Here is a 26,222-nt window from a genome sequence, read left to right as displayed (position 1 = left end):
GAGACTGAAAGCATTGAAATCAATGGATTCTATTCTCCGCTGCGCAACATATTAGTCAGTTTAAGCCCCTAATTAGTAAGTATTCTGCCTGTGCAGATAACCCTATTTATTGTCATTAGGTGAGTAGATTCTCTTATTTTACACATATTTAACTGCCAATCAAATACAATGTACAACTATAAGAATCAGACCAGACTATGAAGCACGGATTGCACTTTGGTCTGCTCCAACATATTATGTTCACTATAGAGTACGACTTATTAAACAGCCACAACTGAGAGAAGGAACGGTGGCAAGAAAAAAGTCCAAAAGTAAAAGTTGTTTACAAGAGTATGGTGTCACGCTCCGCTGCAAGTGAAACTGACGTGAATTCAACCAACTCTGCAGAACAGCTGCACAAACATATTGCTTACGGCCTATTGTGTTCACTGTGCATCTTATCAGCAAGACAATGCTTTACTGTGCAGCACTGCCCTATATGAAGATAGATAGTAGACAGATAGATATAGATAGATATGAGATAGATAGATAGATAGATAGATAGATATGAGATAGATAGATAGATAGATAGATAGATAGATAGATAGATAGATAGATAGTAGATAGATATGAGATAGATATGGGATAGATAGATAGATAGATAGATAGATAGAAAGATAGATAGATATGAGATAGATATGAGATAGATAGATAGATAGATATGAGATAGATAGATAGATAGATATGAGATAGATAGATAGATATGAGATAGATAGATAGATAGATAGATAGATATGGGATAGATAGATAGATAGATAGATAGATATGAGAGAGATAGATAGATAGATAGATAGATAGATAGATAGATAGATAGATAGATAGATAGATAGATAGATAGATATGGGATAGATAGATAGATAGATAGATATGAGATAGATAGATAGATGGATAGATATGAGATAGATAGATAGATATGAGATAGATAGATAGATAGATAGATAGATAGATAGATAGATATGAGATAGATACATAGATAGATACATATGAGATAGATAGATAGATATGAGATAGATAGATAGATAGATATGAGATAGATAGATAGATAGATAGATAGATATGAGATAGATAGTTAGATATGAGATAGATAAATATGAGATAGATAGATAGATATGAGATAGATAGATTGATATGAGATATATAGATTGATATGAGATAGATAGATAGATAGATAGATATGAGATAGATAGATAGATAGATAGATAGATAAATAGATAGATGAGATAGATAGGAGATAGATAGATAGATAGATAGATAGATAGATAGATAGATAGATAGATAGATATGGGATAGATAGATAGATATGAGATAGATAGATAGATATGGGATAGATACGAGATAGATAGATAGATAGATATGAGATAGATAGATATGAGATAGATAGATAGATAGATAGATAGATAGATAGATAGATAGATAGATATGGGATAGACAGATATGAGATAGATAGATAGATAAATAGATATGAGATAGATAGATAGATAGATAGATAGATAGATAGATATGAGATAGATAGATATGAGATAGATTGATAGATAGATAGATAGATAGATAGATTGATATGAGATAGATAGATAGATAGATAGATATGAGATAGATATGGGATAGATAGATAAATATGAGATAGATAGATAAATAGATAGATATGAGATAGATAGATAGATAGATAGATAGATAGATAGATAGATAGATAGATAGATAGATATGAGATAGATAGATATGAGCTAGATAGATAGATAGATAGATAGATAGATAGATAGATAGATAGATAGATATGGGATAGATAGATAGATAGATAGATAGATATGGGATAGATAGATAGATAGATATGGGATAGATAGATAGATAGATATGAGATAGATAGATAGATAGATAGATAGATAGATAGATATGGGATAGATAGATAGATAGATAGATAGATAGATAGATAGATAGATAGATAGATAGATATGAGATAGATAGATAGATATGGGATAGAGAGATAGATAGATAGATAGATATGAGATAGATAGATAGATATGGGATAGATAGATATGAGATAGATAGATAGATAGATAGATAGATAGATAGATAGATAGATAGATATGGGATAGATAGATAGATAGATAGATAGATAGATAGATAGATAGATAGATAGATAGATAGATAGGGGATAGATAGATAGATATGGGATAGATAGATATGAGATAGATAGATAGATAGATATGGGATAGATAGATAGATAGGGGATAGATAGATAGATAGATAGATAGATAGATAGATAGATAGATAGATAGATAGATAGATATGGGATAGATAGATATGAGATAGATAGATAGATAGATATGAGATAAATAGATAGATAGATAGATAGATAGATAGATAGATAGATATGAGGTAGATAGATGGATAGATTGATATGAGATAGATAGATGGATAGATTGATATGCGATAGATAGATATGAGATAGATAGATAGGGGATAGATAGATAGATATGGGATAGATAGATATGAGATAGATAGATAGATAGATATGGGATAGATAGATAGATAGATAGGGGATAGATAGATAGATAGATAGATATGGGATAGATAGATATGAGATAGATAGATAGATAGATATGAGATAAATAGATAGATAGATAGATAGATAGATATGGGATAGATAGATATGAGATAGATAGATACATAGATATGAGATAAATAGATATATAGATAGATAGATATGAGGTAGATAGATGGATAGATTGATATGAGATAGATAGATGGATAGATTGATATGCGATAGATAGATATGAGATAGATAGATAGATAGATAGATAGATAGATAGATAGATAGATAGATATGAGATAGATAGATAGATAGATAGATAGATAGATAGATAGATAGATAGATAGATAGATAGATAGATAGATAGATAGATAGATAGATAAATACTGTTTGTAAGCTATCAACATCTCAGGCCAAAAACCAATCTGACATTGTGAGAATTCCTGCCAGAAGTGGATCACACATGTTCCTATGAATTGCAGGACTCTGTTATACACATCAGCGCAGAACATTGGGGTTGATAAAGCAGTCAGTACAGGATATCATATTAGTGTTCTTGTCGGAATGTATTGTGCAGCCAGAATCTGGGGGTAATTACTTCTGCAGATACAGCATGCTCTCCTGAATGGCCGGGGCCACACATGTCAGCATATCACCTCTTTCATTAGACTTGTGAAGCACCTCTTTGTATGTAAATCATATCCTCTGCTGACATCTGATCAGTTACTCAAGAGATGTCTCCTCCATCATTTCCCCCTCAGTGGGCGAAGGGAAGATCTGGTTTCCTTCCTCTGACTTGGTAGAAATCTTGGAGCTTCCCATGACTTCTCCGAGACCAATCCATGCCAGCAACATCAATATTGTGCATGGAAAACCCCTCCTGGCATCCTACAGAACGAGCGGCTATGTAAGGAATGAGCGATCGCAACACAGAACCTTTGACCTGATGTGTTGATCATCATCCAAACAAAGTAGCAATTCTTCAGGGATGTTGGTAACATAATATGCATTACATGCACTTCAAACTCTCTCGCCTCCGGCGCGCCCTCCGGCTTTATGTGCTTCCATGCGGCCGCTTCTCAGGACTACTGATTAAACAGCAAGCATGTTCCTACTTGTTGATTCCTGGGAATCGGAATACAAGATCATAGTAATCCACTTTATAGAAAAGTTTCAGAAACAAACTCATCCGCTGCCGAAAACCAGAAAACAACTTCCCCCATCTGCTTCTTGCATCATGCCAATACCACTTCGTGTACATTAAGGGGTTGACATTCACCCCAGAATTTCCATAGGGACTTTCACCTAACTTTCCAAAGATCCTGAAAAGTAGCTATCCCGTTCCTGACTGCGCTACCAGGAAAATGTCTCAGTGAGGCTTTAATCACATGAATGTTTTCACGCTCGGCCGAATATCGCGATCATTTGAGGCATCGGATTCCAATGCATTCATTCACATGGGCGATGATTCCAATGCATTCATTCACATGGGCGATTTTGCATCGCGAACAATCGCCCATCGTGGAAAAGTAGCATATTCGCTGCCGATTCCGGTGGGCACTTTTACACGCAGCCGGAAAAGATAGTTCTGGTTCTATCTTCCGACCGATATATGCTGGCGGGTCCCATAGACTCCTATGGGAGCTGGAAAAATAGGGAGGGCTAGGCAGTTTAGCAGCGGCCAACACTGGGGAAAGCTTACAGGTGCCTCTATTTAGGCATCCGAAGTCATTCTGAGGATTTATGCCAAGTGAGGGATTTCCGTGCTGCGGCGTATCTTTTTGCTAATATGTCGCTCCAAGCTGTGTGAATGGACGGGAAAACACTAATTAAGCTCAGGACTTGATCGCATTATTTCTTCATTCACGCGATTTAGTGGTGCGGGCGGGTGTCCGCAAAAATGCATATGCTGGTGTGAAAGAGCCCTAGGGGCTTAGTCACATGACCGTGTTTGCGCAGTTATTTGAGCACGCAAAGTCTGTGCATGCTTAACCCAGAGAATAGAATCCAATGAGTACATTCGCATACGCGTTTTGCGTCAGCGCGCAAAAAAATAGGAACTGCTCTATTTTCCTGCTTTTGCACAACAAAAGTGTCGTTTAGAAAAATCAAGTTAACGGGTGCATTGGCATTCGCATATCATATCTTTTGCAGGTTCGATTTTTTCACGCTTGAACAAAATCGGACATGTGAACGCTTTCATTGGAACGCATTGGTTCTAGTAGAGGCACTTTTTTCGCGCACTTATTCATGCGCAAAAATTAAAAAAAACGCTCGTCTGACCGCGGCCTAAGGGCTTTTTTACACGAGCATCTATCGGTCGGGTTTTCACACCCGGCTGATATACGCTTCCATCTAAGAAGATCCCCCTTCCCCTCACTGGCTCTCTGCTTCTCTCCTCCAGTCCGGCATTTGCAATGGGAGGGGGCGCGACAGGGGCGGGGCTAAGCCGCCCCCGTCCCGCCCGCTCCCATTGCAAACCGCTCAGAGGGGAGGAGAGAAGCAGAGAGCAGAGAGAAGCACGCTCGTATAAATAAGCCGTAAGTCCGGGTTCACATCTGCCCTGGAACCTCCGGTTGGAGACTCTGTCGCAGATCCGGCACATAACGCCAAAAGAAAAACCACTGTACGCGGTAAAATGCCAGACAGCTGAGCGGAAACTGAACAGACCCCATTATACTTACTGCGGTCTGTTCGGTGCTGTTTGGTTCCATCATAAGACGGGTTTGGCTAGGGGATTCTGTTTTCCTGCTCCCCAAACGGTGCCTAAGGGCTCCTTCACATGTGCGCATGCGTTCTTACGCATGCCTCACTACAACGTATTTGCACTATGTACGGGGCTTTTTGCACACATATTGATGCATTTTACTTTATTTCTTGGAGATGAAGAGCATTTGTGCGCAGCGGATGAACACGCCCTGATTTAAATGGCGAGTTAGCCTAATGAGTTCCAGATGTGTTCTTTTTTCCAAGGAATTGCGCAGCATATCGCGCATCGTGCACACATTTCCGCACCCCGAAAGACTTCTAAAATAAAGCAGGTCCTACTTCTTTGCTTGAGAAGACAGAATATCTATAACACGCTCTGGTTACTAAAATTACAAGGTCCTCCAAATTCCAATGAAAACCCCTAGGCACGAATGCTTGCCATATCTCTGCCGACCAGGGGTGTAACTATAGGGGGTGCAGGGGATGCAGTTGCACTCTTGCCAAGGAGTCTTAGGGGGCCCATAAGGCCTCTCTTCTCCATATAGGGAGCCCAGTACTATGAATAAAGCATTATAGTTGGGGGCCCTGTTACAGGTTTTGCATTGGGGGCCCAGAAGCTTCAAGTTACGCCTCTGCTGCCGACCACTGCCAGATTGCCCAAGGAAACAAAGGAGATGCCATGCTGTACATCCCACAACCACAGTCTCTCTCAATGAAACTGGCAGGATTAGGCAACACTTCGCAAGCATTATTGCGCACACAAACATTGTAAAGCACACGGACTCCATGGATTTCAATGAGTTTGTTCTCATTTCATGCAAAATAATAGGACCTGTTCTATTTTGCCGTGTATTTGCGTACCAAAGGGCCCACTAGATTCTACCAGAGGTGCGCAAAAGCATGTGAAATACGCAAGAACATGCGCATAATGCCACGCAAGACAGCAGGGAAGAGAACACTTCTGGACCTCATTAGGCTAAATAGCTTTTTAAATTAGGGTGGGGTAAATTGAGCAGGGTACCTGAACCACATGGGGATTGAACTTACAACCTTCAGGTTGTGAGCAAGAGCTTAGGACTGCATTTCGGTTGCCTTAACACTCTGCACTGTTCTGTCCCACACATGACAAGCTGCCCACAGGTCTCTACTACCCGTAGTGTTTTGGTCACTGCCTAATTGATAGCATGAGATTGTAAGAAGACAGTTTTCCAACACCACCAAAATACTAGAAAAGCGAAGAAGGCTTCTCACGCAATTTTTAATTACATAGGACCCTGCTGAAAATGATTTAGATTAATTAAACAAGTCCAACGATGTATATATAATGAGAAAGAACTACCGTATATTTAAATGAGGTTCTTTATTATGAGAGTAAAGGCAATTAATATCTTGCGGCGATCCATCATCCCTAAAACTGACGGCTTTATGCAATGCCTCAAAGCAGCCACCTAATGCTTTACAAATGGGAGCCGTCCAAAAATCAATCAACCTGAAGGGGTAATCTTTATTAGACCGCTAACTGGCTGTAAGTGCAGAATGAAGAACGTGTGAATAGAGGACTTCATCTCATTCACATCCTTTAAGACATTCTTCATGTTATAATTGGTACTTGTGTAATGGTTGGGACTTATATACACTTACTGTCAAGAACAATCCCTCCCCTAGAAGTTGTCAGAATGGGTAAAACTTTCTCTGTGTGATTACAATATCCGAGCAAAACGAGAATTTATTGTAGAAAACTGACCGCTTGTAGGGAGGCTCTAGTACCCTGTTGTACCGCCTCTAGCTTGGATACAAGATGTGATACGGGGAGCATGGAGGCTCTAGTACCCTGTTGTACCGCCTCTAGCTTGGATACAAGATGTGATACAGACAGGCATGGAGGCTCTAGTACCCTGTTGTATCGCCTCTAGCTTGGATACAAGATGTGATACAGACAGGCATGGAGGCTCTAGCACCCTGTTGTACCGCCTCTAGCTTAGATACAAGATGTGATACAGGCAGGCATGGAGGCTCTAGCACCCTGTTGTACTGCCTCTAGCTTAGATACAAGATGTGATACAGGCAGGCATGGAGGCTCTAGTACCCTGTTGTACCGCCTCTAGCTTGGATACAAGATGTGATACAGGCAGGCATGGAGGGTCTAGTACCCTGTTGTACCGCCTCTAGCTTGTATACAAGATGTGATACGGGTGGGCATGGGGGCTCTAGTACCCTGTTGTACTGCCTCTAGCTTGGATACAAGATGTGATACGGGCGGAAATGGAGGCTCTAGTACCCTGTTGTACAGCCCCTAGATTGGACACAAGATGTAATACGGATGGGCATGGAGGCTCTACTACTCTGTTGTACTGCTTCTAGCTTGGATACAAGATGTGATACAGGCAGGCATGGAGGCTCTATTATCCTGTTGTACCACCTGTAGCTTGGATACAAGATGTGATATTGGCAGGCATGGTTGCTCTAGTACCCTGTTGTACCGCTTCTAGCTTGGATACAAGATGTGATATGGGTCAGCATGGAGGCTCTAGTACCCTGTTGTACCGCCTCTAGCTTGGATATGAGATGTGATATTGGCAGGCATGGAGGCTCTAGCACCCTGTTGTACCACCTCTAGATTGTACACAAAATGTGATATGGGCGGGCATGGAGGCTCTAGTACCCTGTTGTACCACCTCTAGCTTGGATACAAGATGTGATACGGGCGGAAATGGAGGCTCTAGTACCCTGTTGTACAGCCCCTAGATTGGACACAAGATGTGATACGGGCGGAAATGGAGGCTCTATTACCCTGTTGTACAGCCCCTAGATTGGACACAAGATGTAATACGGATGGGCATGGAGGCTCTAGTACTCTGTTGTACTGCTTCTAGCTTTGATACAAGATGTGATATTGGCAGGCATGGTTGCTCTAGTACCCTGTTGTACCGCTTCTAGCTTGGATACAAGATGTGATATGTGGGGGGCATGGAGGCTCTAGTACCCTGTTGTACTCCTTCTAGCTTGGATATGAGATGGGATATTGGCAGGCATGGAGGCTCTAGTACCCTGTTGGGCCATCTCTAGCTTAGCTGCAACATGTGATACAGGCAGACATTGAGGCATAAAGGTTCTTTTTGGTATCCTGCAGCATATTGCTCCACATTTGCTGTAATTGAGTCTCTAGATCATGAAAACTCATAGGTTGTTGAAGATGGTGTTCCCGATGGTCTCATACATGTTCTATTGGTGATAAATTTGGCTACATGGCAGACTATGGAAGTGTGGCAATGTTGTGGAGACATTCCTGTGACCCCCTTGTGTATGTTAATTGGGAAAAAACTACAGTTCTGTCATAGAAGCGTCTAGTGGTCAACAAACTATACAAAAATAGAAAAAGAGGTCCACTACACAGGAGTAGCCTTGGAGAGCCTTTTCATAGGTCAAGGGTGGAACCACTTTGAGGGCCTCAGCTGGCAAGGCTGTTAATTTAATCACGCCACAGCGCTAATATTTTGCCTATCTGCCTGAGATGGAACTGCATGCCGAGTTTTGCAGCAAAACGACAACTCGATGTTGGGGCGGAATTTTATTTGACAACATATACCGAGGCATTATGTAAAGTAGATAGATAGATTTTATCATATACTTGTTTAATTGTGTAATTTTTGTTTTCTAGGATGAAATGAAGGTGTCACCAGGCCGTCCATGTTGTGACCTGCTACATCCAGGGTCTTGGTTGGATTTCATCAGTCCCACTTCTTCTTCGAAACTAGATGTTCCTACTAGATGACCTCATGCATGGTGTACCAGCTGTCATCAGAAAGAATGAGATAGTATAAACTATGGCTATGCTCTAAGTCTTACCACCTGTTTTAAAACATTTTCTGTCTGAGACCAAAACTATTTTTAAGGACGGTTTTCTCCACAGGTTGCTGAGAAAATGCCTTGCTTTAATTTCCAAATGATAACTGATCAATACCCAACAAAAGGATCCTGGCAGAAGCATCACAGACAGCAGAAGGTCTGTCAGCGCCGAACTGAAGTACTTCTTGACTGGAAGACCATCTGGACCCTAATAGTGGTTGCCTAATTACTGGTAGAAGACAGGACAATCATCAGAACCAGGAGTGTGGCCTGACATAATATATGTGACAACCTGCTGCTGAAGAAGACCATCGGGAATCACATCTAATAAGATAATTGTAATTCTGTGTATCTTTGCATGTAAAGAGACATGACCCTTGAATTTCGGAAAATAAACTATTACATTTAGGACTTATTATGGTAGACCAGCCAAAATTCATGATTTAATGATAGCAGCATGGTAACTCGGTGGTTAGCGTTGCCACCGTCTTGCAACATTAACTCTTGGGTTCAACTTTGACTTCAGGACGTTTGTATATAACTCTCCGGATCAGATATTCCAGGTCCTTTTTGCAACATTTGATCATCGGCATATCACAGATTGTTGAGGCTTCTCCCACCGATTTTCACTCCAATTGTTGATTTGTTCAGGTTGCATCGTCTTATGATTATTTTGGTGTACAGATTGAACAGGGCAATTGAACAGTTGGACGCCTTTCTCAAACTCGAACTAGTCAGTGCTACCAAAAGCTGTCCGTACTGTGGCTTCCGGGGTCTCATAAAGTGATCGTATCAATTCTTCCAGATGCTCTGGGATGCCTATTTGCATCCACAGTTTGTTGTGTTCAATGCAGTAAAATGCAGTCATAGAATCATAGAATGGTAGAGTTGGAAGGGACCTCCATGGTCATTGGGTCTGACCCCCTGCTCAGTGCAGGATTCACTAAATCATCCCAGACAGATATTTGTACAGCCTTTGTTTGAAGACTTTGATGTGAAGGAGAACTGACCACCTCCTGTGGCAACCTGTTCCACTCATTCATCCCCCTCCCTGTCTAATATCTAATTTGTGTCTCCTCCCTTTCAGTTTCATCCCATTGCTTCTAGTCTTTCCTTGTGCAGATGAGAATAGGGCTGATCCCTCTGCACTGTGACAGCCCTTCAGATATTTGTAGACCGCTATTAAGTCTCCTCTCAGACTTCTTTTTTGCAAGCTAAACATTCCCAGATCCTTTAACTGTTCCTCATAGGACATGATTTGCAGACCGCTCACCATCTTGGTAACTCTTCTCTGAACTTGCTCCAGTTTGTCTATGTCTTTTTTAAACTGGGGTGCCCAGAACTGGACACAGTATTCCAGATGAGGTCTGACTAAGGAAGAGTAGAGGGGGATAATGACCTCACGTGATCTAGACTATGCTTCTCTTAATACATCCCAGAATTGTGTTTGCCTTTTTGTCTGCTGCATCACATTGTTGACTCATGTTCAGTCTATGATCTATTAGTATACCCAAGTCTTTTTCACCTGTGCTGCTGCTTAGCCCAATTCCTCCCATTCTGTATATGCTTTTTTCATTTTTCTTGACTAGATGTGGGACTTTGAATTTCTCCTTGTTAAATACCATTCTGTTAGTTGCCGCCCATTGTTCAAGCTTTTCTAGATCCTTTTGAACACTCTCTCTTTTCCCTAGTGTTAGCTATCTCTCCAGTCTCCCTCTAGTCTTTGAAGCACATGTACACATCCTTCTGATATTTGCGCGTCTTCTCCATGATTCACCACAGATTTGCAATTTGATCTCTGCTTCCACGTCCTGTGCGAAATCTGGCTTGGAATGCAAGAAATGGCAAGGATACAGATGAGCAAAGATATTAGCATTGCTACAAAGATCCAAATGATAAATGCAATCATGTTTCCAATCTCCATATCCACTCAGGAAGGCAGATAGAAGGAAAATTGATGAGTTCGAACTATGGTGCTGGAAAAGAATGCTGCGTATAGCACGGTCGGCAATGGTCACCAACAAGATGGTCCTAGAGCATATCAAACCAAAAATATCTCTAGAGGGCAAAATCACCAAAAAGCAGTTCTGGGGACATTGGTGCTCAGCACAGTTACTGGAAGAACTGAAGGAAGCGGTCAAGGATTGGAAAGAATGGAGAACGATGATCCATAAAGTCGGCCTCGACTGAACGGATCATCATCATCACGTCATGCAAAGTAATGTAATATATAGAAATAACTAGAGTATTTATGAAGAGTTTGACATTGCAAACTCTTTTGGAGATTTCAAATGATGGGAAAGAAATGTTGCTTTCATCATTTCTTGAGGGCAAGTACACCTTTTCTTTGCTGTGTAAAACTCTCCTTTTGAATGGAAATGATATTCACAGCATCCCGAGCCTAGAGCTGAAAACAATCCAGACAGGTGCAGTGAAGCAGGTTTGGCTTTCTATCTGTTCTCATTAATAAATCGTTATCATTTTACTCTCTCCTGGCAATAGAAACTGGAGAAGCTCTTTTTTTGCTGAGAACAGGCAGGGAAGGCGTATATGATCAAGTTCAAGCCCAATGGCTCGGACAAGTCACCTTGGACTGTATGTACAGCTGATGGAGAGGAATGATATTCTCAAATTTGGCTGAAATGTGATTGTTCGCAGTAGGAGAAACAAAGTAATCTTGTAGATGATACTGTTTAATGCCCAACAAAAAGAGATGATGTTGCAGCAAGCTTTGGAGGCTCTGGGCCTCTTCATCAGGTTTATAATAGATATGTCTGAAGAAGCATTTATACACATATAGATACTGTAAAAGGGTGCAGACATGATATGGTATGATTAATTTGCACTTAAAACAACTACACAACAGGAGGAGCACTTAATTAGTCCACTGATAAGGATATGAAAGTTTTATGGCCTCTAAATTGGTCTTAAGGGGTCACCAGGCCTGCGTGTTATCTCTGCACCAGATTTTTCAGGGAGCCGACTCAGCAATAAAACCTTTTGAATTATTTAAAGGGGTTGTCCCGCGAAAGCAAGTGGGGTTATACACTTCTGTATGGCCACATTAATGCACTTTGTAATGTACATTGTGCATTAATTATGAGCCATACAGAAGTTATTCACTTACCTGTTCCGTTGCTAGCGTCCCCGTCTCCATGGTGCCGTCTAATTTCAGCGTCTAATCGCCCGATTAGACGCGCTTGCCAGTCCGGTCTTCTCCCTTCCGAATGGGGCCGCTCGTGCCGGAGAGCTGCTCCTTGGAGCTCTGCCCCGTCACGTGTGCCGATTCCAGCCAATCAGGAGGCTGGAATCGGCAATGGAGCGCACAGAGCCCACGGTGCACCATGGGAGAAGACCCGCGGTGCATCGTGGGTGAAGATCCCGGCGGCCATCTTACTAAGGTAAGTAAGAAGTCGCGGGAGCGTGGGGATTCGGGTAAGTACTGGACGTTTTTTTTTTTACCCCTGCATCGGGTTTGTCTCGCGCCGAACGGGGGGGCCATTGAAAAAAAAAAAAAAACGTTTCGGCGCGGGACAACCCCTTTAAGTCTGTGTTGAGATTTAGTGATGAGAGATTACTGGAATAATTCATTCATGTCGATATTGGGTTAATTTCACTAGAAACATTGTGAACCCGGACGGCTGATGCCAACTCCCAATAAAGTCAATAAAAGAAAAGATTTGATTCCCTAATTTGCCATCCAGAGGGTCCCCAATGCAGCCAAAGCCTCACAAATTGCATGGTAACATAGACACACACATGGGGAACACTACGCTCCTCCCCAAAAAATTGGTTAAAATATTTTACAGTGGTGTTGGGTTTCTAGCTTGAAAAAGGCCTAATATGGCGAAACGTAGCTTGCTTACTTTCTATTCTGACCATGGATTAATAAAGCTTTTTGCATCTTTTTTGTCAAGAAATGGATTTTCTGCTCATGCTGCCACTATACTCAATTATATTTTTAAGGTGTAGGGTTCAATTGTAGCACAGAGTGTCAGTGAAAACAAAAGCAGGCCCACATAGCGTCTGCTAGATAAAAAGTTGTGCCAAGAGAGGCAGCGGGTGTGGTGGTTGTTTTGAATGCAATTTCATAAATTTTACAAGGAGAAATTCTACCATGTGAACACAATACTCAAGGAGCCAGGCCTAAGAGTGTCCTCGGGCTGGTCCTAACGACCACCTAGAACAGCTGGGGTAAGTGATGGAAGGGTGGAACGTTGCCTAGCCCCCTCCCCTGCCTCTACGCCTATATTATCTTCCTTTTTTTTTTCTTTCTCCTCTATACTTCTCCAATGGGAGAAATGTGTTGGAGAAGACACCCCCTCTCTTGCCCAAAGCCACCGAACCTGGAATGTTGAGTAATGATGGACTAGCCAGACATTTGGAAGGTTGGTATCCCTTCCTCCTCCTCTTCCTGAGAGAACAACAAGTCATTGTCCCTGAAGCCTTGTAGCATCTGTTCCAGCAGGTAGACAACAAGGATGGTCATAGTGATCACAACTGACCATTTTGGTCGCTTCCGCGGAGCAGGCTAAAACAGCACAAACATCTTTGATCTGCAGCTACTTCACAGGCATCAAGTGAGCGATCTCCAGACAGCACCGGTTAATGGCATACACCTTCTGGTACTCTGTGGTCACTCTCTACTGCTGGCTCAGCCTCTACAACATATGCATTCCACCATGCAGGCACATCACAGATGAGGTCGTTGGGTGGAAGACTGAACTGTCGCTGCACCTCCGCCAGGTGAGGGGTAACTGGGTGTCAATGATGAGTGTCAAGTGTGAGCACAGTTTCCTGGCCTTTTCCAGCAGGGGTTGTAAACCTGGGTAATTGTATAGGAGGCATTGCACCACGAGACTCATCATATGAGCCAGGTAAGGTACATGTGTCAGATTGCCAAGGTGAAAGGCTGCCAGTAGGTTGGCCCCATTGGCACACACAACCATGCTTGGCTTCAGATTGTGTGGGGTCATCCATGTGTCAGCCTGGGTCTACAGAGACATCAACAGCTCTTCAGCTGTGTGGCTGCAATCCTCTGGACACATGAGTTGTAGGAAAGCATGATGTTGTTTACCATATGCAGAGCTGTATGGAGGCCTAGGAGGTCATATACACATATGCGTGCCAATATGGAGGGTGTTGAAAGGTGGTACAAAGAGGAAGAAGAAGAGAAAGAATAGGAGTGGGTGAGGAGGAGGCAAGACAAGGACAAATGTCCTGCAAGTCTTGAGGGTACCATGAAATGTGGACCTCCACACTGCAAGCTGCTATCGTGACTCTCCCTGCCTGTATATGTTGGGTCTATGTTTAATGTTCTCACCACTCTGATGTCCCACCAGTCCAGCACCGCCATTCCTGTCCTCCCCGCCCCCATTGCAGCACATGACCCCGCCCTCATAAATAACATGACCCCGCCCTCATAAATAACATGACCCCGCCCTCATAAATAACATGAGCCCGCCCTCATAAATAACATGACCCCGCCCTCATAAATAACATGACACCGCCCTCATAAATAACATGACCCCGCCCTCATAAATAACATGACCAAATGGTAATATAATCTTTAATGTTCCGATAACAAGATACCTTCCTCCCAAATGTTCGCCTTGTCCTTCCCCTCCAACGCCCCTTGACAAGGGCTCTACCTCCCAATGACAACCAACACTACTCCCCACTATCCCACCGTGCCTGAGGTATGCTGTAGCGGAGTTATTACACAGTGAAGAATAAGGCAAAATCCCGATATATACTCCAATGATATTAGAAGCTGCCGCTCACAGTCCTGCCAGAGACAGGAATACGATCCCAGCGGCGCTTACAGTTCATGCAGTTTGACATCTACATTGTTTTTGCACATTTCTGCTTGTAGGCAAAAAGCAGTGAAACAAAGTTGGCTGCAGACGGCAAATCACGGCTTTCATGACAAGTACATCGAAACTGCTTACCTTCTCTTTTCTAATATACTTTGTGCCAGTTAGTGAACTACAAGGGCTAAAACTACAGCAGTCGTATGTAAAGCTCTTCGGTCCACCGGATCGGTCACTCCCCATGTTGGATAGAACATTCTAGAGTGGATATTTAACCCTTTCCAGTCCACTGTCTGACGTCTGATTGATGGCTGTACAGCTCCAATGTCGGAAGATGTCCGGCAGGGTATTCTTACTGTATCTTACTGGCTGCTCTGTTGTCAGGGGCCTCTCCAACATGTCCCATACCGCAGTACTGGCTCTAGCCACCAGATGGCGCCATTGTATAATGACACAAAGAGATAACCCCCTAGGAAACCCAGAATCCATAATTGGATTACAAAGGGTTAACCTCTGGCCTCATGCATTGAGGCACATATGGAACCGCCGTACAACTCTGCGGCACATCCTGTATGTATGGAGTGATATAGAGCGCACACCTTCTAGGGGAATATATCAGTATATTTGGTAGGGGCTGCGGTCGGGAGAGCTGTAGCATCAGGGCTCATTCACATGGCCGTATGCTCAATTGCGCCTGACTCAGTTTAACGTATATGCGCTATGAACTGGGCTTTCTTGTGTGCATATCAGTGTATTCACTGAACCTTGTGCCCTCACAGAGCAAGATCATTTGGGCGCAGCAGATGAACGTGCCCTGGTTTAAGGGCTTAACAGACGAACTCTTGCCGCAATGGAGCATATTTGCGCATGAACAAGTAAAAGTCTTCCTTTTTTTGACAGGGTGAGTAGAGATCCATCGAAATCAATGGGTTCTATGCTATGCATATTGCACACGCAAATACGCGTGCAGATACACCCATGTGCAGGAGTCCTTAGGGCGGCCTCACACGAGCGTAAACGCATATACGCTCGCTATCGTGTAATGTATATGAGCTATGCGTGGTGCAAGAGCACGAGCTTTTGCGCCCGCATCACTGCATTTTACTGTACTTTATTGCGCTGCCGAGAACGGTCTCGACGGCGGGAAAAAAAAAAACGTGTGAAGGAACCCATTCTAGTGAACGGGTTCTATAGGCTGTGCATTGCGGGTGCAGATTTTGTGGCCGCAAATGCGCTTGTGTGAGGCCGCCCTTAGGGTGGCCTCAGATGACCGTTTTTGCGTGCGTTTTTGTACGCTTAAAATATACCCGCACAATAGGCAGAGAATAAAACCCATTGATGTCAAAGAATTCGTTCTCATAAACGTATTTGCACGCACGCAAAAAAAAAATATAGGTCCTCCTCTATGTATCTCCGTATTGCGCGGCAAAGACCCTCATAGAAGTCAATGGGAGTTGTGCAAATATGCGCACAAATGCACAATATGCTGTGTAAGGGCTTATTTAGACGACCGTATATCGGCTTGGTAACGGCGCATGATACTGTACTTTTTGCACACGTGCGCACAACACGCCGCCGCCCTGATTTAAAAGGTTATTTAGCCTAATGAGGTCCAGATGTGTTCTATTTTTCACAGAATCAGGGCTTATTTCATGCCGAGTCGATATACGGTGTTCTTGTCTGCAGGGGGGGGGAGGATGGAAGAGCCAGGAGCAAGAACTGAGCTCCCGCCCCTTGCCACTATTTGCAATGGGAGGGGAGGGATGGGGCGGAGCTAAGCGCTAAGTACTTAGCTCTGCCCCCATCTCGCCCCCTCCTATTGCAAATAGGGGCGGACAGGGGGCGTGAGCTCAGTTCCTGCTCCTGGCTCTTCCATCCTCCTCCCCCTGCAGACAAGAACACCGTATATCGGCTCGGCATGAAATAAGCCCTGATTCTGTGAAAAACAGAACACATCTGGACCTCATTAGGCTAAATAACCTTTTAAATCAGGGCGGCGGCGTGTTGTGCGCACGTGTGCAAAACGTACAGTATCATGCGCCGTTACGCGTGCAAATCTGCTTCGTTTACTGCACAAATACGTTGCGCTGCGGCGTGCACAATGGCGCACATGCTGATGTGAAGGAGCCCTTAGAGTGCACTTTGCTTCTGATGCAGCATTGATCTCCATGGTGTTCTTAGTACATTAGTAGCACAAGACTGCAGCAGCTGTGTGAAGACGACTGCCAAGAGGCTGCCGAGGGATCTTTAAATGCTTGTGAAAGGAATATTACAAGGTGCAGTAAAAGGCAAACAATAATATTCCCTGATTTATGAGGCCTTTCTACGTCTCCGGGTCGGGCAACGGCTACGCTTTTCTGAGAATCTGGAAACTTGACAAAATACGAGCTGCTGTTTAGGCAACTTCTAGATGATTTACCATATTGAAGCCGCTGTAGTGAGTCAATAACAGCTATTATCTATCATGATGATGAGTATATTATCAGAATCACTCTACAGCGAGGAGGAGAGATCACATAATAACCTTGTAGAACTCTGCAGGAACTATCACCCCCACCCCCCTCGCCACCACCTCGCCACCACCTCACCCCCCTCGCCACCACCTCACCCTCCCTTGGTTTACCTTGTTTAGGGCACAATAGACATGAAAGAAGAAATCACATAGAGTCATGCAGGGTTAAAACATCTGCAGATCATGCTGGTTGGTGGTAGATAATGTATGAAATGACTTACATGAACCTGATAATCAATTGTCACATTGTTATTGCCCATTGCCCACCCACAATAGCGATATATTGAGGACTTCCTGCAGCCACATGTGTTCCTCCCATGGCGGCTTCCAAGAGGCAGCAGGATAATGCTCGGCTGCACACACAGGGATAGCTCCACAACATAGTCACACTTCTGCGGCTGCCCGGTCACCAGATTTGTCACCAATAGAACATGTATCAAGGACGCCAACTTCAACGGCCTACAAGTTTGCACGATCTAGAGGCTCAGTTACAGCAAATGTGGACCTTTTTGCCGCAGGATACCATACAGAGTTCTAGAGCTTCCATGTCTGCCTGTATCACATCTTGCATCTGTAGTGGGGACCCTCCATAATGTTCTATGTCAGTCTCGTGTCAGTGTCTTGTTTGTGGCATGCATTTGATTTATGTGGATTGAATGGTTGCAGGACGGAAAGAGTTAATGTCTGGTATGTGCTGTCCTGTCTAGAAAATGTATTGTATTCAGTGTATCGTTTTGTGGTCATGTGAGGATGTTATATGTATATAGAGAGTAAGGAGAGTAAATAACGGGATTTTGCCAGCGGTAAATCGCCGGCGAATCCCGCCGTCTGAAGCTTTCCATAGCCTTGCTATGTAAAGCGCCGGCCCCATGTCCACGAGCGGAGAATCATTATGATTCTCCACTCGCGGGCAGCAATTCGCAGCATGCTGTGAATTGCCACGATTCTCCGTGGTCAGCCTATCTGTCAGATAGGCTGACCGGCAGAGATTCGTCTTCGGTTCCTGCTCCCGGCGACAGCTCTCCGCCGTGGGATACCACAACGCCCTTGGACGGGGCCTAAGAGTGAGAAGCGTAAGGAGATAGAAGGAAGGAGAAAGAAGAGAGGAGTGAAGTAAGTGGGTGAGCCACACAGACCCCGGACACATCGTTCTGTGTGGGGAAGCATGGAGGAGGACGTGCGACTTCCTTATGCCCAGCCTAGGCCCCTTCAACCCAGGAATCCTTGGTGCTTCTGCTGAGCGCCAAGAAAAAGGACAAACCACTTCAGAGCAAGAAGGAGAGTGTAAGGCCTCCTTCCCACGAGCGTGACGGGCTCCGCCGCGTAATATTACGCAGTGAAGCCCGTCACGGCGCCCCCCAGAGCCCCTATACTTACCTGCGGGAGATAGCGTGAAAACGCTTCCCCGCCCACCGCCGCCGCGTCACCGCCCACCGCCGCCGCGTCACCGGCCGTGTCACGTGCGCGGCCGGCCGTGTCACGTGACGCGGCCGGCCGCGTCATATGGCGTCATATGACGCGCGGCGGTGGGCGGGAAAGCGTTTTTTCACGCTATCTCCCGCTGGTTACAGCGGGAGATAGCGTGAACGGACGGCTTCCATTGACTGCAATGGAAGCCGTCAGCGCGTACAGCCCGTCCTCACCCGCAGAAAATAGAGCATGCTGCGGGTGAGGACGGGAGAAATCGCGGTGCGTAATTCCGCGGTGGAATTACGCATCGTGAGCATTGTGCTATTAGGTTCAATAGAACCTAATAGCAGGGTGCAACGCAGCGGATTTTTGCCGCGAATTTACGCAGCGTAAATCCGTTCGTGGGAAGGAGGCCTAAGTGACTGAGTGTTTGAGAGAGAGCTGGAGCACTGACTTCTGCATACTTCTGCTGTGTTCTCGGAGCACCCAGCTGGTATACAGCTGAGTGCTCCAAGCGGGGTATACAGGAGACATCTGGAATGCTGTCTTCTGCATACTCCTGTTGTGCTCACGGAGCACTCAGCTGGTATCCATCTGAGCGCTCCAAGCGGGGTATACAGAAGACAGCTGGAGCGCTGTCTTCTGCATACTTCTGCTATGTTCTCCGAGCGGGATACCAGCTGAAAACTGAGCGCGCGGTCCTGATAAGACTCATCAACGTAAACTGCACGATGGCCACACGTTTAGACCCAACGATTCTCACTCAAAAGACAGTTTTGAGCGAATTTTGAGTGAGAATCGTTGGGTCTAAATGAACCTTTATGCCCTAAGACTCTGTTCTGACTACCTTCAATCATACAATCGTCGAAGACTATTGGACTTCCCAAGGAAAGAGCTCCCATTTCGGCAGTATCTATAACAATGGTTACAAGTTGTGTCTCTTTGGGGGAACCAATATGCTCATGTGCCTCTCAATAGCTGCAACTGCCTGCACACGGCCGGGTCGGATCCCACTGAGAGAATTCTCGAAGCGGGATGCGACCCGTGCCCGGTATTGAGCTTATACTCACCCGTCCGGTGTCTTCTCTCTCTGCACTGAGATGTGCTGGCTGGCACACAGCCGCACATGCGCAGTGCAGAGCCGACGCGTCAGCCATGATGTTTCTGTGCGGGCCTCAGCAAGGCTCGCACAGAAATAGGGCATGCTGCGATTTGTTTACCGCGCAGGTTTTCACATGGTTAAATTGCGATCCTATGGCAGCGGGCACGGGCAAAAATTCTGCGGGAAATGCGTCCGTGTGCAGGAAGCCTAAAGCCCTGTTTGTGTAACATTTGTTTTGGGTCGTTCATTTACAAAATAGATTTGTTTCCAAACATCCCTCTAGGCTGCACGACATTCTTAACCCTTTCCAAACCAATTTATATCCTGGTTCTCCTAGGGGGCTTACTCTTTTTCTGCCATTATACAATGGTGCTATCTGCTGGCTAAAGCCAGTACTGCAGGAGGTAACACGTTGGATAGGCTCTGACAGCAGAGAGGCTGGCAATATACAGTAAGAGAACCCCAACGGACGTCTTCCAACATCCGAGCTGTACAGCCTTAAATCATAGTGTCTTCAGACGGTGGATTGGAGAGGGTTAATACCCATGAAGCAGGAAACGGGTCCAACTATGCCCGCTGCTGCGTAATACAGCCAGTATTGACATTACCTGTTTTATATCAATGGTTAAAAGAGAGAGGCTGCTGTGATAAGCATATCACAAGAGCCACGTGCCCCTCTTTATAAAGAGAATGGTGTATAGCCTGCAAATATAATTTTCCTGGTTAGCCAGTAAAGGTTATCACTCCGTATAACACTTTTCGTCTTTTTTTACAGATAAGTATTCAAGAGAAAACAAAGGAACTGTCATGTGTAATGCAACATCCCCGAGTCTGCCATCTCCTATAACACCAATCATATCTGCTTGCAATGAGAGCAATTTGGACATTAGCGCTACAAAAAGGAAATTGCTGTAAGAGAAACTCCGCAATAGATGGACATACAGACAACTTAAGATGAAGCCAAAGAAGTTCTAAGAAAGAAGTAGATCCTAAGAGCCCTTTTACATGACTATTTTTCAGATTCTCACCGGACCGTGGGAAAGAGCCAAAACCCTCAAAGCTCACAACCCAACGTCAAGGGTCCTTAATAGGTAGTATAATGATATGCAACCATCATAATATAGCAGCCAGCCTATGGGCTGCACTCATAGTATGTTGAAAGGGTATTTCAAAACTTAAATCCCATATTTGCAATTAGGATAAAAGAGCTGGGCCTGCCATCATGATGTCACGCATTGTTGAGTCTGGATGCATCCGAGTTTGCATGCTATATGGATTTTTATTTTCAGCGACTAAACTACAAGCGATAATTTGTTTGCTTATCGTTCGTCGTTCAGTTTTGGCTGGCATGAAAATCAAATGATGATCGCCCATGTAAATGGGCAGTCATTGATTTATGAGTGATTACCTGTCTACTGTGAAGGGAGGCGGGCGACCAGAAGAGATCTCCAGCGAGCTGCGCGTCCGTTCAGTGGGCAAGAAGCTATAATCGCTGGGAGTGACTGCCGAGCGTGTAAGTGCCCAACAATCGTGCCGTGTACAAGGACCCTAGAGCTACTAATCACTGCATCAAATATACCCCCATAAAGCACAATTTATTAATTACACTTAAAACCCAATTTTTGGATGAAAATGAAGTCAGTAAGAGAACAGCAGCACAATGTAGCGAAAGCAGAAGGCAACCAAAATAATCTGTATTCAATGGGTAGCGTAATGATATGCAATCATTATAATATTGCAGCAAAACCCTAGTTGGCTATTCTCACAGGTTGTTGAAAGGGTATCTCAAATTTGCTATCCCATATCTTTGATTGTTGATCACTTGGTGCTGAAAGAATAGGGACTCCCGAGGATCACTTCACATTGATTACCATGCAGGAAGTAAATATTCCTATACTGGTCCCAATATCTCCCTACCTTACAAGTAGAGACAATGCCCTGAAAAGAGCGGCCCTACTAAACGATGGCTGTCCTGCTATAGTAAGTCTATTCTACCCTACACATATACTTCCCGAATGCGAAGAACTTTGTAAACTGATAATACAGGACAAAGGTCCCATTAAAATAATTCCCAGGTCGCTCCAACGTGTTTTCGCCTCTGCTGTAGTCCAGGGGGTTCATCGGGGGACAGAAATTGGAAATAAAAGTCCATATAGCATGCAAACTCGGATGCATCCAAACTCAACAATGCGTGACACCATGATGGCAGGCCCAGCTCTTTTATCCTAATCGAAAATATGGGATTTCAGGCTTGAAATACCCTTTCAACATACTATGAGTGCAGCCCATAGGCTGGCTGCTATATTATGATGGTTCATATCATTATACTACCTATTAAGGACCCTTGACGTTGGGTTGTGGGCTTTGAGTATTTTGGCTAAAATATTAACTAATACTTCATACTTATTTGCAGAAGCAGTTGTGCCCTGACATGCTGGGGGAGCCCAGGGGGTCAGCACTTTGTGTGGTACATTTTGAAAGTTTGGAGTTTATTTAGTAGTAGAGGTGAAACTATTGGTGCTGTAAGCCTACATGGTGCACTGCATGTACTTGTGCCAATGCCACCCTATGCAAGCTTAAATTGAGTGCAAATATAATATTAAGCAATGCCCCTCCAATACGTTATGGGTGTGTGAGTGGTTGTTCATCCGTATTTTGCACTTGCTACATCCCCCATATAGCATTGTCTTCCTGCATGTTGCTGGGAACTGTTTAAGAAACCTGCCCAATTCTGACAGCGGTATTTAAATGCTTTGATCAGAGTTTGGGGATCCCGAAAGCCCCCCTGAGATGAGATCACAGGGTGCTGTTCAGTTGCCATAAAAGGCCCCCATGTTTACCATTGCAGATTGCCTACCAAGCCATGCCTGTCAGATATATAATGTAATACTATAGCTTGTTTTTTTCCTATAGACATATGAACAAAAATATTTAAATTTGTGCATTTTCTCATTAGTATCTCATATCACTGTCCTGAACGCATAATCAAAGTTTATGGGGACTAATAGCATTTTTAAATACTTTTGAGGCATAATCAATTAGGGAAGACCAATTATTAACTAGAAACTTTTGTGCTACCCAGTGTTATTATTGTATTGAGAACTAAGAGAAGTAACTCTCTATCATCAGGATAGGTCATCAATAGTTGATGGGCTGGTAATTGCCGCTTGGGACCCCGTCCGAGCAGCTAAGTGGGCGCATACTGTCAGCGACACGATAACACAGAGGTCAAAGCGGAAGCCTCGACGCCGATCTTCGTGTAGTGGCCGGCGCTTGTAACTGCACTCACGGCTCCCATTGATTTCAATAATAGCCGTGCCTGCACTTATAATTTATTATGGCATATACATAGGATATATCATAAATGTCTCATATGGGAATAAGCATGCAGTCCTTAGAAGTGGTTCAGTATGGGAAAGTGGCCCTCAGAATAGAAAACGTTGTACACCTCTGCCTATGTGACTTTCCAACTTTGAGCCTTTCAGTCTGGAGCTAAACTTTGTTCTGCATATTAAATCAAGAGTAAAACGTCTACTTGTAAATGAAACGCAACAAATAACTTACTTTGTGAAAGCACCAGGTCTCTATGACCCCATGCCAGCGGCCTGGAACACTCCATTCACTACACTCTTTGGATGTCTTCTATTAGGTGCCAGCAGCTCATGGGGATGTCTTAAAGTACAACTTAACTTATATGGCTTGTATGGACCATGGGGACAACCGATAACCTGAAGTCATAGTGTCAGATGTCACCATAACTAGTGATGCAATTGCATTGGCATAGCTGCAAGGCTGAATTTAACCTTTCAGACCCTGCTGTCATTAATGTGACCACTAGCTAGAAATTAGCCTTCAAGTCAAGTGCTATATTAGATCTCCTAGAAGCTTCCACTGAAATTCCCAGAAGCTGTCAACAAATACCTGATATTTTGGTTATCAATAACCACTGTTATATCAATAATTGCTAATTTCATATAAGGAACCACCAAGATGTCCAAACCCAATAAAACAATCCCCAACACTCTACAAATGTCACCTTACACATGTTGTCACCAATACTGCCAATCCCAACTTCAAAAATACTGGAAGAACATTACAAAATTGTTAAAAATAAACCCCGAAACATATGTTCTACTGACACGATTTCTGAAACATAAGAAGATCATGTAGGATGTTGTCTTCTTAAATTCTTTATAGATACAAGCACTCCTATAGTGGCAGCTGCAAACTTAGCAGAGGGTATCCTTTACATCCCACGCATGCAGCCTATGTCACTTAGAAAAAAAACCCTAAAATTCTGATCCTTAATCCTATAGGCAAGAACCTTTACAAAGCATAATCCTTGTCAGAAGTGACGCAGTGTACCCAATGACAGTTGAAATGACACCAGACCTTTGTAGACCTTTCGCTAACCCAGTGGGAGAACAGAGTCCCCAGTCACCCAGACACATTCCACAAGACAGCTGCTCCTTCCTAGGATAGCAGAATTAACTTTCAGTGTCAACAATATATAATTAAAGAAGACATTTCTATATGGCGAAAGAGTAAAATACTTAAAAAAAAAATCACTTACCCTTGCCAACAACAGATCAGGATCAAGAACTGCAAATGATAAGTAAATCCAATGGAGTGTTATAGCAATCCACAAGGCAGGAGTCCAATCAGATAAATGGGTCTGGTCAGTGAGATGAAGTTGCTCTGAGACCTCTCCAGGAAAGGCAGTCTGGCCATGCAGAGAGATCCTTGCAGAAGGATGCAGAGCCCACTACAGTGTAGGATCAGTGCCAGGCACCTGGGTAGTGTAGCAGGGCACTGTCCCTGAAGTTGCAAGGACTGATTGTGTGTGTGAATGTGTCACCACACTGCTCAGTGCAAGAGGCTGGGATAAGGAAGCAGCACAGCCCTCTCTGGGCTCAGATTTCACAGGCAACCGGCTGCCAGTGCGATACTACTGTGGGGATGATACCGAGCTGTCACTATCTGCAAGGAGGGACCGGAGAGGAAGAATGGCAACATGTTAGCAGTTACATCTGGGGATGTTTTGTTGCTACACTGTTTACAAACACTGCCTGTATAAATAGTAACTGAGAGTGAAAGAAGTTACAATCAAGAAATAGTTTTCAAGTTTTCTCTAAGGCTGGGTTCACACATTCCGTGCGGAATTTCGCCACGGCAAATCCGCCTGCGGCCGCTAATCTTGGGATTCGCCAGCCAAGGGGACGAGATTTCTCAGAAACCTCGTCCACACGGGACGGACAATCCACTGCGGTTAATCCGGCAGCAATCGCGGCTGCGGCTTTGCCGACCGCAGCATGTCCATTCTTTTTTTCATAGAGGAGAGCGCGGCCGCAGCGGAAGTGTGAGCGGCCAGGCCGCTTCAAAGCCGCCGCGGGTTTTTTCGCGGTGGTTCTCCCAGCGGAAATCCGTCGGGAATCAGCCCCGTGTGACCCCAGCCTAAGGACTCCTTCCCACGGATGGAAATCCGCTGCATTGCCCGCAGCTATTAGGTTCCATTGAACCTAACAGCACAATGCTCACGGTGCGGAATTCCACCGCGCACCCTTTTCTGTTGTGGCTGGCGCTCCCATAGAGAGCAGCGCGGCCGCAACGGAAAAAAAAAAGAACATGCTGCGGCCTGCAAATCTGCGGCGCCAGCTTCTGCCGGCTTTGCCACGACGGATTCGCCGTCCCGTGTGGACGAGATTTCTGAGAAATCCCGTCCACATGACTGACTAATCCTGGGATTAGTGGTCGCAGGCAGATCTGCCGTGGCGAAATTCCGGACGGAATTTCTGCGGCAAATCCACCCAGCCTTAAGTCCCCTCCACACGAGCGCATGTGTTTTATGTGTGCATGAGCATTTTTGCGGACTGAATGTTGTTTTTTTGCGCCCGCAAGGTATGCTCATATGCGTGCGGCAATCAAAAACGCATTGATTGAAATGGCTAATAAGTCCAATGAGTTCCAAGAGGTGTTCTTTTTTCAGTGAAATTACACAGCGTGTCACGTATCTCCTAGTGTATGTGTGCGCGTTCCTCCACTGACTTCTATGGGGGCCTTTGGTGCGCAAATGCGTAGGAAAATAGAGCATCTTGCATTTTTTTGCGCGGGAAAATTATGCACATCTGAATGAACCCATTGAAATCAATAGGTTCTATTCTCTGCGTATTGCATGCGCAAATTTTGCGTAAAAGGGGTCTAAGGGCTCATTGGCATTGGCATAAGTACATTTCATCTGTGTAAATACATTGTAGCTTACGGGCT

The 26,222-nt window shown here is 44.3% G+C and overlaps 1 protein-coding gene across 1 annotated transcript in view; it reads right to left on the bottom strand.

The window, feature by feature from the left end:
* ARHGAP24 (Rho GTPase activating protein 24) overlaps positions 1–24,810 on the bottom strand; it is a 534,686-nt gene extending 509,876 nt beyond the window's left edge. The window contains exon 1 of the mRNA XM_066574360.1: positions 24,532–24,810. The gene's annotated coding sequence lies outside the window, so the exon portion shown is untranslated. The remainder of the gene's footprint in view (positions 1–24,531) is intronic.
* Between the last annotated feature and the right edge of the window lie 1,412 nt (positions 24,811–26,222).

This window comes from Eleutherodactylus coqui, chromosome 7, assembly GCF_035609145.1.
Source record: "Eleutherodactylus coqui strain aEleCoq1 chromosome 7, aEleCoq1.hap1, whole genome shotgun sequence".
NCBI classification, from domain to species: domain Eukaryota; kingdom Metazoa; phylum Chordata; class Amphibia; order Anura; family Eleutherodactylidae; genus Eleutherodactylus; species Eleutherodactylus coqui.
Note: the sequence above shows the minus strand (reverse complement) of the source record. Positions and strands in the feature narration are given on the sequence as shown.